Source organism: Zootermopsis nevadensis, unplaced genomic scaffold (assembly GCF_977971745.1).
Source record: "Zootermopsis nevadensis isolate Lab colony 2312 unplaced genomic scaffold, Znev_1.0 Znev_ptg000010l, whole genome shotgun sequence".
Classification (NCBI taxonomy): domain Eukaryota; kingdom Metazoa; phylum Arthropoda; class Insecta; order Blattodea; family Termopsidae; genus Zootermopsis; species Zootermopsis nevadensis.
In genome coordinates this window covers 11,784,137-11,801,661 of record NW_028259142.1, presented here as the reverse complement: position 1 = coordinate 11,801,661, position 17,525 = coordinate 11,784,137, and the positions used below count along the sequence as shown (strand labels likewise).

The following is a 17,525-nucleotide window of genomic DNA, read 5'->3' as shown; positions in this document are numbered from 1 at the left end:
TAAATCGCTTTATTTCAAAATCGCCCTCAGGTTTCTAAGCGGTCCTTCTATGAGAAAGTAGCTAAATTATCTGATACAGATTCGTGAGACGGGGATATTACAATATGGTTTTAAGATATGATCTAATACTATTAGCAATAATCATCAAACTACTCTCTTATACGAAATGTAAAGTTTCTACTCATAAAATTAAGACCAGTGCCTTTGTACCTCATTCCAACAGCAGATCCATCTGCATTGCGTAGTCGCGGTACACTTTTTAGTACACTGGGAGTTCAGATAATCTCATTTAATATCCGAATACACATCTAAAACCTTTTTATAGGAACTGTGTGCTTGTTTCAGAAAGGAGAAAATCTAAAGGCAAATAGTTTAGTTTCAATTCCGTCAGTTACGACGAACTATAGGCTTCTGTCCTTGGATGAACTTGACCATAATTGGTAACAACAACATTGTTGTGAAAATACTTTACCTTCAACAAAATACAATCCATTCTTCATTCAGAAAAATATATGCGAAAACTGTACAACAGATTAATGACGAAGGCAGTAAGGACCTCTGAAACGTCAGTTGTGTAACAATACACGGCACAACAACCCAGAAGACAGCCATCTTCATATCTTCCGGCGTGAGATTCTCATATCTCATTTAGCATGTACCAACTTTCAAAAAAATTCAATATTACTCATTGAGTTAATTATCGTCGTATTCCAGGCTATGCCCTTGAGTAAGGGTTATTAAACGTTAAATAATCAGAAACGGCCCAACTAAAGGGCGCTTTGACTTATTAATGAAACACGTGTAACATTGCTGGTATTAGTGACCCAGAATAGCATACTGTAGCTGGCCTACTGAGGAGCTAACCAAGAGCCATGTTAAGTATCAGTTGGGCGCGTGTGACCTTCTCTTAGACCATTCTGGGTGGTCTCTATCTCCGTGTTCCGGGATTCTAGTCATAGGTCCGAGGTCAGCCGGACTGAAGCTCACTGTTCCTTTGCCTTCGTTCCGAGACACAGTAACTCGTTCTGGAAATGAGAACTCTGTAGCAATGTAGCTTCTTCTTAGATAAGCGGTTGGCCATGCATCGGCGTTTGGTAGCTTTGACTTCTCGTCGTGAAGGCCTGGTCTCGTTCCCATGGCAATCCATGGAGGGTGTGTGGTGGAAAAGTAGCTATGAGACAGGATTTTCTCCGATATATTAGGTTTTTTTTAGTAAATATCATTAAACTTCAGTTCCATGTAAACTCATTTATCCTCTGGTGGAGGAACAATGTACCAATTAACTATCGAAGTTCAAATAAACGTAGCTTCATCACATCCGGGGAAGAAAGAAATCAACAGAAAATTGACTGTTTGATTTTTCTTCGTCTTTAAGGACACATGCAGAATAAATACCAAAGATCATACAAATAAAGTATAACGCACAGCAAAGTCGATGCAAAAGGGAGCAGGTTTGCGCAGAGGTAATAATTTTGACGTGCATCGTATTATGTCAGTAATAAAATATATGTTTTTGTACGCAGAAGTAGTTTGATATGATGGAGAAAGAAAGTACTACGGTTAGAAGAGAAAGTGTATAATACGTTTTAATACCTGTTAACTTATCAAGATGAAATTTGAAAAAAAAAATGAAGATTTCAATGTATATATGCCCTTCTTACAAACTCACTGAACTGGTTTTAATTCACATCCACATATACTTCATGGCGTTGCCGTAAACGCTGTGAATTAGCTTTCATCATGTTCCAGTGCCAAGCTTCGGAACGGGCAACTTTAATCACCATCCACAATTTTTATCATAAAACGTCAAAAATTCTCGTTTTAAAATATTTTAAACCACTTTACAGACGTTACTAGTAAAACCATTAAGGTTCCGTAGCTAAATTGCACCAGTGTGTATCTTCTCACGTTGTTGGCGATCATGTAACAGCAGAATATTTCCTTAGGATATTTATTAATTCACCGTATATACTTTACGATGCTGTCAACAGTTCAGATTATACAGCGTCGAATAATATTATGATTACTGAATAATAAATTATAAGATAGGTAGAATAAAAATCTCGTGGTCTGCTTCAAGTCACTGTGCAGGCATTTGTTTGGAAGGAATAAGGAAAATCAAGAAATGTATGTTCAAACAGCCGATTTCCTGGCAAATATTTCAACCCGTAATCTTCCGAATACGAAGCAGGACTGATATGGACTCTCCCGCGACATTTGGTTTCATAATGTCATGTTCTATGCATACTTCTACACAGCTTACCGAGAGAAGTCGCTTAACTTCCATCACAAACTGAATAGTCAGACGTAATAGAAAAGATGATTTTACGTCTGTGATTCAAAATATAAGACAGCATAGCCATGACAACTGTTACAACTATTTACGTATAAGTATGAGAGAGATCGGCTAGTCTTTATAAAGAAGATATATTTTGCAAATATCCTGTTCTTAAATGCAATCAAGATTCTGTATGGCGTTGTGGTTTGACAACTTGTTGGCCATCACGGCTGTATGAACAGCTGTACGTTATTTGTCAAAACTTCTCGCAAAAAGACTCATATGACTCTTGACTGCTTGGCAGCGCCGGTAAGAATGTTGCATGAAGAATTGAATTCCATGTGGAGAAAATTAAGAAGTAGGCCACTGTCGACTCCCATTCAGAGACAGCCGTTGACACATGTGTTTAAACAATTTAATCTTGTCTTTATACGATCTTTTAAACTAACTAAACTAAACTGACCTCTATAAACATAATATAACTAAAAATCATTTTGTCTGAAGGAAGTCAGTATTAGATTTTTACACTGAATACATTAATTATATTTGGATTAAAAAGTATAAAACATATTATAAATACAGAAATACACACATAAATTTTCATGTGAATGAGGTGTGTAGTGTGCATAAAATTGTTGAGAAATACATAAAAAAATCTAGTCCAATAAACACTGATTGTGGGCTTGTAAGTTTTGAGGCCGTGTAGTTCTACAGCCAGATGGAGATGGAAGCGGTAGCTCCCCCCAAAATTTTGTAAACATGACACTACACGACATCATAACCCAGAAGACCACAACCCACATTTTCACCGCTGTGACAATTTAAAATCTCGAATTTCCCAGTAACTGCATTACAAATGAAGCTATTTTACAAGACTTCAGAGTATGAAATAAACCCTAGAAATAAGGCTGTATTCTGGCTTTTAGCGAGAATCATCGCCCTGATAATGGAGACAGCAATGACCTCTGAAACGTTTGTAAACTTCTACCACACTACAAGGCGTTGCAACCCAGAAGATAGTCATCTTCGGAACTACCGCCGCGAGGACCCCAAATCCTACAAAATGAGACATCGTTCATGCAATTTTGTTGGAAGTATCATCTACTCGTCGACGAATTAAAATTTTAAATTCATTGCTACCTACTGTAACTACATGTAGCAGAGTTTATTATTGAGAAGCTCAAATTGTCAAGAAATTTCCTGCCTGTTATGTTATGTTCACAACAGCCCGCCATTGGTAACTATCCTGAGCCAGATGTAACCATTTCACATCACGTTTCCTCTACTTCCATTTTAATATTACCCTCACATCTGCACTCAAATCTTCCGAGTGATCAGGCTTTGTAACCAACAATTCTTGATAATTCTCATCTTCCCTAAAGCACGCCCTTCCAATAAAAACCTTCTTGATTCAACTTAATCAAAGTTAATAAATTTTCTTTAAATATAACATATGAATTTAAACATAAATTTCAGTTGTACGTATTAGTGGGTAGTAATTGATGGAACATATTCTGGAGGTGTTGATTGGTGAAGTCCGATCTTAATCTGAAAACAGTCTGTGAACTGCCAGCGATGATTTATAACAAATAAATCTTATTTAATGTATACGTCGTGATGGCTGGGAAATTACATTTGCATTTTACTTAATTCTTACGTTTCACTTTCACTTGTACAGAATCTTTAAGGCTAGTGACGACAGGTTTCACTGTAAATCTGTTTTCATTATAAGAAGGCTAACTTGCTTGCTGTACATAAACAATACACGAGCGTCTAGTTTCTCATACTTTCGCTTTCGTTGCCAGACTAGTCGCCCCGCCCAAGGTAACCTACATTCTGTGTTCACGGGTGATCTCATGCTCCAATTTAAGTACGTATAAGGCTACTCAACACATATTTAATGCGACGCTTCTCGGAGCCGGCGTCTGTGAACTTTCCCAACATGGCAGCACTCGAAAATACAGATCATAATCTAAATTCAGAAAAAAGTATGCATGCATGCGTTTATAAATACACTTTCAATTAATTAAATACTACGCCATTTGGCGTTGTAGCTCCATGCATCGCATCGATATCAGATGAAGATAACTTATCACCTTTGTTTTCCTAGATCAGGCGTAAATATTTCAAATTTTAATATATTTAAAAATTGTTTTGTCTTCCTTTGTGATGTACATATGTACAAAGCGTAAATAGTCCTCTCTGATAGTACAAGAGTACTGCATCAGTATGTCATGTACTTATAATGCAGAACAGATAAATGCATCAAGATTACTGCAATAATTTACGCACGTGTGGGCACGCAATACAAATTAACACGAAGATAAACTGGCTAAATGATATGTGGCCATCTATTAAACACAAAAAGTCATTTCAAGGTCTTCTTTTGATATTAACTCGAAAGGTAAACAAATTCTTCGCCTTTTATAAAACCCGAAGGTTCATAAATGCTCGTAATTGGTGTCGTGTACTAAGCCACTTGAGTCCACTCATCATTTCCACATCTGTTAATGTCTTCACAAGTAGACGCTCACACTGAGGTTTCCGGAGTAAAATTCTGTACGCATTTATTACCTAGCACATAGCTACTACGTGCCAAGATAATCACATACTACATAAGAGAATATCTGACTACATAAAATCATCGGTTAAATTTCAGTCTATAGGTAGATAGAATGTAATAACACTGGGAAGCTAAAATGGTAATCATGTAATACGTATGCTGTCAGAGGTGATATTCGTGTCTTGTTGCGAGGTGCAAGTAGCATTATTCTACATAACAGTCACTCCGTGAACAAAGATACAGAATTTTCGACTATAAAAATGGCCAATAACGAATGTCAAAAAGTAACCTACCTACTTGGCAAGGATGTAATGACGTTGAGAAAAATACTATTAAGTACCGCATTTCGCGATTAAGAACATTACAATGCAGTCTGAATCGATATTTACCATCTTTACGTTCACTGCAACGACCTCATCAACTATGTCTTGTAACAACACAAAGAACTCGCTTCCTGATTGCGCACTTAAAATTTACGTAAAAGAGGACACGAAAGAGCACGTGCTGTTAACTGAAGGTCTCGAAATATTTCACTATAAAATGTTTCCTAGACTTTATCACACGATTTCATAATCTTTGAAGTAAATTTCACATAATGATTGGAGGATCATGAAGGCAGTTTAGTGAAACGTCACGAATTCTCTCCGTTACATTCGTTGATTTCAGTTTATTTGCGGTATTAGAATTATGACTTCTTCCTCCTTAAACTGCACAGTCAGCAATAAATTATATCACAACATTTCATCATGACAAATATCATCATCTTTCTGCATTTCAGTCCTAACAGTTCCATCTACGTAGAACAGAATCTGTCTTGTGAAGTTGATATTCACATAGACAAGAATTTCTCCTGCTTATTTTGAATTTGGCTGTCAGTTACACTTTTCACAAGAATCTGTCACAGGTCGCTATCCGAAGCCAGAACCGGTCCTACTTCCTTAAGGTCCATTTTAACATTATTTTCCCACCGTCTCGCTTTTCCAAGCGATTCGAACTTCTAAATCTATGGTACTGGCAAGTTTCCCAACGCGTCCCGTGGGCTTATTTTATGAACAAAAATATAAACATGATAATATGTATTAAGGCTCAAAACAGCGTCCAGTGGTGGTCTCTGTGAACACGGTACTGAACCTTTTTATATTTAAGCTCATAAAATTAGCCCCAGGGTATTTTATGACCGACAGAATCATTGATCTTTCCGAGAAAGAATAGGTACCGTCGATTTCGTTACTGTGCTCCGTTTCCATAGCCAAATGCGTTTCAGAATATTAAACGAAAAATTAAAATTAATGTGTAATTAGGTGTCGTCCACATTTCCTCCCATTTAAACTCTGGAAGTATTGAAGAGATTTAAGATTAATTTACTTTATCGCGGGAATGAAATGTAATGCGAGGAACGAGATATAAAAATAGTGAAACTAATAGCACTTTAAAAAATGCCAAAAATGGGGGGGGGGCTCTAGTTCTTATTATAATTAGTTCCCTTTGCACTCTTGGGTACACTGAACGTAAACAAATACGATGTTCACAAAAAAGATAAAAGTACAAAATTTCTTTCTTTTCAGAAACCTGATCAAACATAAATGCACCCAATTTGACAAAGCCACAGCAATACTTGCCCTCAAAACCACAACCATACAAACTTAAATAAATAAAACTCCCTCCCCCATTCTAAAGAAAAATTACGTGGCCTCAGCGTTTTCCCTTCCCCGAGAGGTTTGGGCAGCTACCCACTACTGGTTAGCCCACCTACTCAACCAGCACACAACACCCAAGCAAAGAAACAAGTAGCTACCTCTGAATCTCGGGGAAACTGCAGGACACCAAAAGCCAAAATGCTTCACCAACCGGCGGTTCGAGCGAGAGCGACTCTAGCCCTAATGAGAATCGGACAAGACATTACAACCCCCTCCAGTCCAGCCCTCCCTCATCCCGCGCCTGCGTAGCAAAAGACAGATACAGTAAGGACCAGACTTCTTGCGTGTTCTAGTTGCAGGGGTGAAGAGCAAGGTGATAAGCACTGCGCGCGCACCTCCACTCGTTCTACCTGGCCGTTCCGTGCACCGACCAAGCCGTGCCGAGTGCAACTATCCACAGCACTTGGGAGCTCTGATAGCAAGTAATCTGGTCCTTACTCCACTGCCCCGACATCGTTAGTTCAGCCAGCCCTCACCAGTCCCGAGGTCATCACCGCTCAAGAGTCGACGTTTAGGCTCAATAGAATGTTACCTCCTTTGAAGCGGAGAGAACAGAGGATGTAACAAGATTAAAAAAACATAATTAGAGCGCTTAATAATTTATAGTCTTCACCTAATATTATTAGGGCATACGAAATAAGTAAGATGAGATGAACGTAACATAGAGCACGCACAGAATAGATGAGAAATGCATACTCAATTTTAATTGGAACACCATCTAATACAAAAGTGCAAATAAAATGATTTTATTAAAATGGACTAAGGTACGACAGGGGATTATGGTCTGAAGTGTAGTTGTTAAACCATTACTCATTACATATCTAAGATTACACGATCATGAAGAAAACTTAGTCAGAAAAATAATTTTTATCATGCTCTTTGGGGTGAATCAATGCCATCTGTAACTCGCATTCCAAATTATTTTATTCAGAGAACTTATTTATTACAAACAAGGATTTAATTTGCACAGATATGTTCGTATAAACAAATATTTTTTTTAAATACTTCCGCCACAATGTTGCAGATTATATTGTCCCCGTGAAAGTGTCCAGAAATTCCACACTAATGTTGTAACAGAGAAGTGAACATCATGCTGTACACACGCCTATAAACGACGACGTATTCAAAGTGCAGTCCATTAAACCGGCTTCTGCGCTACAGAGGAAAATTAATGTAGTATGCAATGCAAATCCTCGTATACACATTCACGTACAGAATCTAGTCTCACGTGGGAAATTCTATTAGGACGAAGAGGTTTGTGCCAGTGAATGAGCTTGGGCGTCCAGATGGGACGGTGTTATCTGCCCAGGACGTTCCAGAACTGTGATTGGACTTCTTCCTACCAAAGCATGTGTGGACATTACAAGAGGCAGGGAGCGGTATTCGTATCTACCAGCAAAGAGCGCTCTCTAAGTAAAGAGCATTCGAATCAAAGTATAAAAAAATGCAGTGTACCGTCTCGATTGGTTTATTTACCTCAAAGAGACATACGATTATTTTCCGGGTTCGCCCAGCCCTCGGAAACAGAAAAGGAATTTAGTCCTAACAGTGAAAAAAAAGAAATGAAGATGGCGATATTTGCCTAACGACTGGTTTAAAATTTATCACTTTTCTTCTGGCTTAATTATTATTATGACGACTGAATGAAGGGTGGTGTGTGGGCGGGGACATAGCACGCGAGTAAACATTTTGATCCGAAAAACCTCAAACGAAGAGTCCATGACTAAGATTTAGACGCAGGAAGACTTGGAAGGCTCATACTAAAACGCGCCTTACAGAAATATAGCTTCAGGTTGTTGATTGGATCCCACTGGCTCAGCGTATGGATCAGTAGCTAGCCCTTACCTAGCTTCAATAATCATATTCACAATGAAAGGACAATTTCTTTAATGTTGAAACATATAATTTGTCGTACCTTATATTTCGGAATGTAACATTTTATGTAACTCCCATTGCTAGTGTCTATATTGTCCTATCAGAGGGTATTTCACGCCATGGATGCCATTATGTTCTGCTAACAATTTGCCTCCTCCAGCTGTCTCAGAAAATGATTCTCTCTCATCCAGAACTTGACTGATCTTGTAGTAGTAGTTTTGTTTAAATATTGTTAACGTACATGTTCATTACACTACGCTACTTGCTAGAAACCAAGATTGTGACTTGAAAGAAAACCAGTTTCTAGAAGTAGTACCGCAAAATCCCTTTCCGAAACTTAATATCTGTTGGCCACAAAGTAATTGCTAGTGTATAATTTATGAGATGGGGGATTATTTCCCATCAAAACCGCCAAAGTTGATGGTAGCAGCCTTTACTATCTCCCTCTAGTGTATAGATCCACCAATCAAACCGAAGGGAAACACTGTCAATAATGGTGTAATCCGGTTAATGGGTCATAATCCATGGTTTGTAGACCACACCACATCACAAAGCCAAAGTCAAAAGATGTGCAATGCTGTGTGAGGATTCGTAACAAGGGCAACAAATCGGCAATGTACTTTCTAATGAGGAATAAATTATGCAAAGTATATCCACTATCGTTTTCATGTTTATCTTAGGGCTGAGATGGAACGGAATATATGGAATATATACCCAAAATTTGTGAAATTATGCAAATCAGAGATCCGACCAAAACCCACTTAAACGTGGTCTTGGTGAGAGAATAAAATCTCAAAAAAGTAACAAACAGAATTTCACTGGCATAGAAAGCTATTTGAGTTTAATTAATCTGTATACATTTATTACATGTTATCAGGGACCTAGACGCTATGGAGGAGCTTGTACGTATCTGTACTTCCAGCATCACCCCCCCTCATTTGGTTCAAGCACCTAAATTTTAACTGTAAATATTATTAGTTAATTATGTCAACACACCACCTTAATCAGAATCATAACTGTTTAAATATAAAAGATTTTAACGTTTAATTTATAACTTAACCAATGTGAAACACTGATAAATGTGTAGAGTAGGCAAAGAGTTGAAAGAAGGCAGTACCGGCCTATTTAAGGGCACTAGCCCGATTGGGGTAAACGAAAATCACGTGATATCCAATAGCTGATAACCCAGCCAAAATTTTAATAAGCCACCTTCTGTTTACAAGCAGATATCGTATTATTACACTAGAATTCTCAGCCTGATAAAGGAGAAAATTCTTTCATCTAAACTGGTTCCCAGTACGTACCAGACTACACGACGCTATCCCAGAGAACAACCATCTCAACACTAAATTTAATAAAATTACCTTCAGTAGTTTCTGAGAAAAAACACACAGAAGTTCAAATGGTGTACCTTGTTTATAGCATTAGCACTCGAAATTGCATTAATATGTTAACACCCGACCCCAAATATTGCATTTTCATTAAACTTTGACTGAAATGTAAGGAAGATCATATGTTACTAGAAATGTGACCAAACGACAACAAACAGAAGAAACACTTTGCAAGAGAACTTGTTAAATTCACCCGCGAATGTAACAGAAGGTTTACGTTTAAGTACATGAATCATTTTATCAGACTGTAAAACTTGTTTTATAGTTTCTGAAATCACAATATGGACGGACGTACGTTTACAACAGCAGCAATATGCAGACTTATAGAGGTCTATATCATCGACAGTAACAAGGGGTGGGGACTCTTAAACGTCAGAGAACACTAAATATGCAAGGGAAACCCAATTAGTAAGGGATGCATCTGTATGAATGACCCATGTCCAGCTTTAATTAGATTTAGTTTATAACACAGTTTAATATACAACGGCTGTTAGTGTAACACGTGACGGTTCCCTAGCCAAGTTATATTAAAACAATACTTTATGTGAATTTGAAATTTGTAACCCTCGAAGACAGCGGGGTATGAGCTATAAGAGGGGACAAACTTCCTACAGAGTCACGTTGGAAGAGAGAATACGAGTCGTATTTTATAATTACGGCGACAACTCACTGGCCAATGCGCAGTAAACGACGCAATAATTACTGCTATTTCTCAGCAAGCTTACAAGATTAATCAGTGCATGTTAATAAGAGCAACGTATAAAAACCAATTTTTAAGTCACGGTCGGAACATAACTTTTACTGCTGTCCTCTTCACACAAACCCTTCCCCACACTACCCTCCTATCAACGTATTTCCTCGTACGGTGAAAAGCAATGGTGGTCTAGCCAATATCAAATGCTGTATAACTGCAAAATGTCTTAAAATGCGACTTTGCACAATGCAAGTTTAGAAGCAGAGCAACATAATTTATGGCTGTCACATCTGCGCATGCCCACGAAATAAGAACAGTCACAGGGAACCAACTTTATATATATATATATACACACACCCAAACCACTCTGATAAAAGAGAAAGCAACAAACTTTGAGTTCTGTACGACAATTTGCATACATATTAATCAACTAACCAATAATCACACCAAATAATAACTAATAAAATAAATAATTAATGTTGTTTGATCATAAATTTTACAAATGACCAAAAATCCATAATGCAAACTATAATTTGTAAGCTGATAGTTGTTTACTTTTTTCCATCGTTAACGTAACCAAAATCTGATTATCGTGTCCATAAAGTCAGCCATTTTAGATTAAGCCAGTCAATCAAGTCAACATCATTAAATTATATTTGTCAAGGTCATTTTAATATTATCCTCCCGAGTACGCTTAGGTTTAAAACGTTGTATATTTTTTTGAGGATTCCCGAAAAAAATTTGGTGAGGGAATGGCAGTTAAGAGTACACACTTAACACTTTTCTGGTTGCGAACAGTAAATATTAATCAATAAACCCGTGTAATAAACACTGACTGCATCCTTACATTTTCTAGATGACATCTTTGCATAAAAATGTATTTTAATTTCAAGTGATAAGCAAAACAAACAATTAATTTGGAATTGGTGAAATATGTTTACCCTGGTAGCCAAGAGTACGTAACACATATTTCAAAAGTATGAACTAAATATTATATTCTTTTCCTATATAAATTTCGAACTTTACGCTTAATGCAGATTTTAGACTGAGATAAATAGAATCATAACTCGCTAAAGAAAATTTTTTTCCAGATGATTCCATACATTCAAAATACTCTTTGTTTTAGCAAGTTACCTCTGATAGGGCCCAGCTAACATGCCCAATAATTTGGCAACTAAACATTTGCTTTGTCCTTATAAACCCAACCTTCTTGCTACCTCAAGATTCTGTTCTTTCTTTCAGTGGTTTGTTTGTATTTCACAACGATCTGAAAAAGCTAAATTCGTAGGCTACTCTTGCCCGCTCGTGCACTGAGACAGAATCAACACAGAACACAGAAATGCTTGCACAAGAAGTTCAGTTCATTCACCGTTCTTATCTACAAGACTCGATCTTCACTTCGAAACATCTATTGGCATCCACTTAGAAATGCCTATTCTTAAGGTGTGCAAAACTAGTCTAGAGACACAAAACAGATTATTTATTACATCTCACAGACAAATGACAGCATACAGCTCGTTATGACATCTTGATATTTAACAATGTATATATGTCGTAAATACCATACGAATTGCTACAGTTTTGTATGTAATAACATTATACAGTGACGCAACACAGCGTAATTTGACGGAGATGGACAAGTAAGATTAAATAAAATAAAATAAAATTCACACTTTTTTTAAAACAAACGAAAATTTGGCCAATAAACTTCTAAAGCGACTGTGGAGTGGTAACAACAAATACAACGTAAAAGTTTGTCAAACTGGACAACCCTGTAGTACAAATAAAACTCATTACCGCAAAACTCAAACTTTACAGAGTTCATGAACATCAGGAATTATTAATATCATTTTTATTGCAAAAATAATTTCTGTATAAAATTTCATAGGTAGACATGCTAATAAAACTTTTCCTGGTTTACTGTTTTTTGATGCTATAAAGAGAGTAAAGACGTACATAATCTGTGAAAGCGAATTTAAGTACCTTGGTGGCATTTATTACCGACAGAAACATAGTGTTGTAGATACAAATTTATTGCTGCAAAGTTAAGCACATTGTATAACCGGAAGCTGTTTATGTTTTTATTTCTTTTTCATGCCTTACTGACCCAGAAAGGCATTCTTTGCGAACTGTCAACTTCTGACAGTCATCCATACCTGAGAGACCAACGGACAGCCGGGCCAGTGACAGTCCTTGGTTCTATGGGTCGGGAATTCACTGGAGGCAGTAAGTACGCAAAATGAAGCCTTGATTAAAAAACACCAAGAAACTTCATTCCATATTTCATGGTTTGTAGCCTAGCGGTTGTTATAAGATCATTAGTTTTTGATGGAACCAAAAAAAAGAAGTTTCTGAAATTAATGAAAGAGTGGACTCGCAGGATCAAAAACTAAACTCTCTCTCGAAGACGTTTAACACGACCTACTGACTGTTAATTTAACGACGCGTTATCAACTGTCCAATAAAAGTGCCACTAATGACTCTTTTAATTTATATTTATTTTGTGGCATATTTTATAATGATTTCAGCAGTAAATGTATTATAGCTTTAAATGTTATAACGTTTAATGAATTATAAATTCGAAAAGTTACGAAAGGAAGCGATGGCAGATAATCTGAAGGCGTTATATAAAAAGTTTGGCTGCAGAGCCTGAGAAAATACATGATACATTTTCAGCCAATAGTGTTAACTACTCGACTGTAACGTTCAAAATTTTCACTATGACCAACAATAGCACATTTAATGGAAACTTGTGTAGTTTCAGAGGTTACAAAACGAATATTTCCCCATTTTTCATTTAATTACCTTTGAAAAAGAAATGCCTTAATTTATAATAAAAGGCATTACTTTGAGTCTACCAGGATGATTCGTTAAGTGTACAGGTTCTAGGCTCATGGGCTATATCGTAGCTCAAGTGGTTAGTCACAGTTTCTCACCGGGCCCAGTTCAGTCCATGTCGAATTTAAGGTGGACAAAGTCGCGAAGGGACAAGTCTTCCTCTGTTAGTATCATTCTACCCTCGATCCATATTCACTTAATATATTATCTTGGGTATGGACAAAGGGCCCGATAGAGGCCCATTTCACAGACGCACATTCCTACCCCCCTCCCCCCCAAAAAACATCAGTTTAGAGGCCAATGTCTTTAACTTACGATGCTAATTTGCTTCTTAATGTCCCAGTAGGTCGAGCCTACAGTAAGGTCGTCGCACTAAATTAAGACAAGTAGCCTGCTCCATATTTGCAAAACTTACACTGTGAATATCATTTAACAACACCCATGCTCATAGCAGTACAACTTTAATGTTGTATGAAGTTTCTTCTTGCCGTCTAAAGCGCTGTAGTTTCAACGTATGTCTTCATTTTAACTTCCTTACTCGTTTGCTTTTCCTTAAAACCGAGACGTACGAAGTATAAAACATGTTTGGGCTTTTGGGGTCTCGCGGGTCTAACTGCCGTGCATGCAGAATTAAGAAGGCAATGTGTTAGCTTACAGCTTATACATCAAAGTGCGTCATCAGCACAAAGTTATATTTTAAATTTCTGTTTCTTAAATATGTTACGTTTCTTTAAAAGATGATAATTACAGCTTGCACATTATAATCGTCTGAACGGAAATTGTAATGATAATGCAACAGCTTTTTACATTAACTCAGTCCTACTTGTTAAACGTTAACACCTTTACCAGTTTTGTTCAATTAATTTCTTTAAAACACGTGGCTTGTCCAATTAACATTCAAAGGATTAAAGACAGATTATGATTACAAACGCCGCCAAATATTGTCACTTATATATTTTGGTGTTCTTTCCATTGTGTGGTTCGTTTCTAGGTACTTGTACTACCATTTATGATGCCACAAACTTACAAGGAGTCTATGTAAAATGTAAAGATTTTTTAATTACTGTAGAGTGCAGTAATAAAATTAAGAACGGAAAAGCCAATCGGTTTTCGGAATCTTCATTAATTTGTTCTGTAAACCTTTCAGTGTTCCTTTTTATTGTTTTACATTGTAAAATTCTTCATACAATTTTAACTATTCATTTTTAAGTGTATACAAGACAAGTGTGTGAGAAAATACATTGGACATTTGGTATTTTATCGTGTAAGCTATTTTCATTAAGCATATAATTAAATTATACATAAGGAAGACAACTGTCTTTCATACTGTTGATCATGGTAAAGGTTTAGTAACGTTTCAAAGGAGCTTTTTGTTTCCATCACCAAGGCCAATTGTCATTACTTATTACCCAGATGATGGAGACAGCAAGCATCACTGAAACGTTGGCAAACTTCTGACAGAATACACGGCGGAATAACCCAAAAAATAGCCACATTCATGGTCGCGGACGTGAGAACCTAAAATCTCACCAAATTATCTACAGAGTATTCCAACTTGATCAGTGTCACCACTAAATGCATCAGAACGTTACGACTAACAAAGACAATGCAGTAACTATCAGATGAAAATATTTCTTTTTACGTAATCAGTATTATTTAGGAAATGGACTCAGAACTACATTTAGTGACAATATGTTCGTTAAGGGCCGAGATATCTCCAAAATGTTTTAGGCTCCTGCAAACAACCGGTTAAACGTATCCGATTTCAGTGAAATAAAAAAAATGGCTCGATAAAGATTTGAAAAATACTTCAGATTCTAATTTCAAAACAAAAAACCAAACAGCGCATCTCGAGTTATTACTTGCAGCGAGGTGGATACCTGGAGGGGCAGACAGTACACAATTTGTATGCTTTCACTTTGTGGGCTATGTAAGTCGAGTGTACATTTTTGCTTGACTTGTTCTGATATTGTAGCGATACAAACTATGTTGCTCGATTACGGCTAATTCTGGTGTTATATCACCAGTTGGGAACTAGAAGTAACAACTACTTTTACTTAACCATTAATCTGCCTTGAACAGAATACCAGTGATACTGCTATAAATTATTCTCAATTCAATTCAATTCATTTATTTAAGTGTTTGCCAACAGCAATAAACCAATAACAGGCAAACACTAATAACACATACAATAATAATGAAAATATTTCATAAACAAATTAACTAACATATGTATGTACAGTACTAAATGTAACAGCCAAATATAGGCAAACCCAAAATAGAGGGCACAAATTTTTTAAAATTCGCTTTTAAAATTGGTGTATATTAACATCTCTCTTGTAAAAGTGCAGACAACAAAACAGAATATGCAGCAAAATATATTTTTGTCAAATTTTTATTCAACCCTGAATACCTCTAGGCTACCGAAGTTCGTAAAAACAGACTTTGTTGCAGTAAGAAATATTTAAATTATATTAAAAAGTTTCACGGGAACTGTGAACCTTTCTTGTTTTTCCCCAACGTTTTCCCACTGAGCGAAAAATGCTTCCAGAGTAGCCTAATGCACAGGAGTAGTGACGTGTGGATTATTATTTAGAGCCCTGGCGAATAATAAATATATAAACAACCCTTCGTAGACAGTTTGTTGTGAGGCACTCAATTACATTACGATTTAAATAATTTACTTTATTTCCTGCATTTTAAACCTTTTCCTACGACACAAATTTCTTGTTAATTCCAAGGAATAAATGTTTAAATAGTTTACATAATAAATGTCTAAATCGTGAAGAGGGTTCCTCAATGTTCCTACACAGTGGCGGTACGTTCCCATCAGACTTCACAGACTGTTATTATTCTCATTTCAACTGCGTGCTGCATCGTACAAGACATCCCCAAGACATGTAACATATTCAATACAATTAAACCTTTAATTAATTACTTAGAGGAATCAACAATCTATAACTGTAGTGAATATGAATGTTACCCTGAAAATGGTAACAGCAATATTTGCAGAAACGTTGGGTAATACTCAACATTCGACGCTGCTTACCCTAGGAAGACAAAGTTATACATTGAACTTCAGCGCCAGAAACCTAAGTAGAAGAATCTGTAATTTTATAAACGTTCTGAAACATTATCTATTATGTAGACAACATAAGCCGGAAGATGATGTGTTCTTTTGGGTGTTGGAGCCGTGTGTCTCCATCTTAAGATTTCTTCGTAACGCTGCCATCTACCGAAGAGTCTATATGGTGCAAACACCGAGAAAAACAGTACCATCATTCTCGCAGCCGTGAAAACCTCAAATATCACAAAAATGGATAATTACCGTGCAATTATTAAAAAATTTATTAACCCAAGTTTATAATCAGGGCAATGAAGAAGGCAGCAAACACCTCTGAAAAGTCTGGTAAACCCACTAAAACACATGGCGCAACATTGCAGGAGACGGTCATCTCCATCATAAACAGTTATGTGATTATGTATAAAATTTAAGATCGATATTAACACAGGCTACATACAACATCAATGAATTATTTTGTCAAAAGATCGCAGATTTGCCCATCGAATATATACTGTGGAATTTCAAAAGTCCTAATCAAGGTCAGTTCACAAACACATCAAATTTTGTTCCATATGTCAGACAAAGTTTCTCAGGGAATATATCAGATCTGACAACTCGTTCAACAAAATGGCTGCGAGTAAGATGACCAGAATTCGATTCCAGGCAGAGACAGTAATTATACTCTTCGCCAATAATGTCCAACGAGCACTGATGACTTTCCATGTTACTTCAAATCTTCATGGTACGACCCCTTTACTTTATATTGAGGTAGCCTGTATGTATCCAGTTTATTGCAGAAATAATGTGTTGCGGATGTGTATTTTATGTTGTACTAAATATCACATAAGTACTGAATTCTCAATGCATAGGATGTTTAAAGGTGAGATGAAAGTGATGTTGTAGGAATAAGTGACAGCTAGCTGAACCGAACATAAGTATCTACGAGCAATTCTTCTTCTGAATAGTGTATTAAGGTCTAAATACCTAACGAGTTTGGTTTGTATTCGGGAGCTCACGTTCAAATCTCGGCTGAGAATCGGATACAAAGCTAGCGGGAAACCATTACAGTATAAGTTTTTGTTCCATTATTGCTGTCCTCCTAATTACTATAATCGTCACCATCTT

The 17,525-nt window shown here is 36.7% G+C and overlaps 1 protein-coding gene across 18 annotated transcripts in view; it reads right to left on the bottom strand.

Moving 5' to 3' along the window:
• LOC110828488 (uncharacterized) overlaps positions 1 to 17,525 on the bottom strand; it is a 727,302-nt gene that overhangs the window by 280,280 nt on the left and 429,497 nt on the right. The window contains exon 1 of one of the 18 annotated variants that reach the window (XM_022061245.2): positions 6,637 to 6,737. The exons of the other annotated variants lie outside the window; for them this stretch is intronic. The gene's annotated coding sequence lies outside the window, so the exon portion shown is untranslated. Of the gene's footprint in view, positions 1 to 6,636; positions 6,738 to 17,525 lie in introns of those variants that run through there. 18 annotated transcript variants of the gene reach the window in all.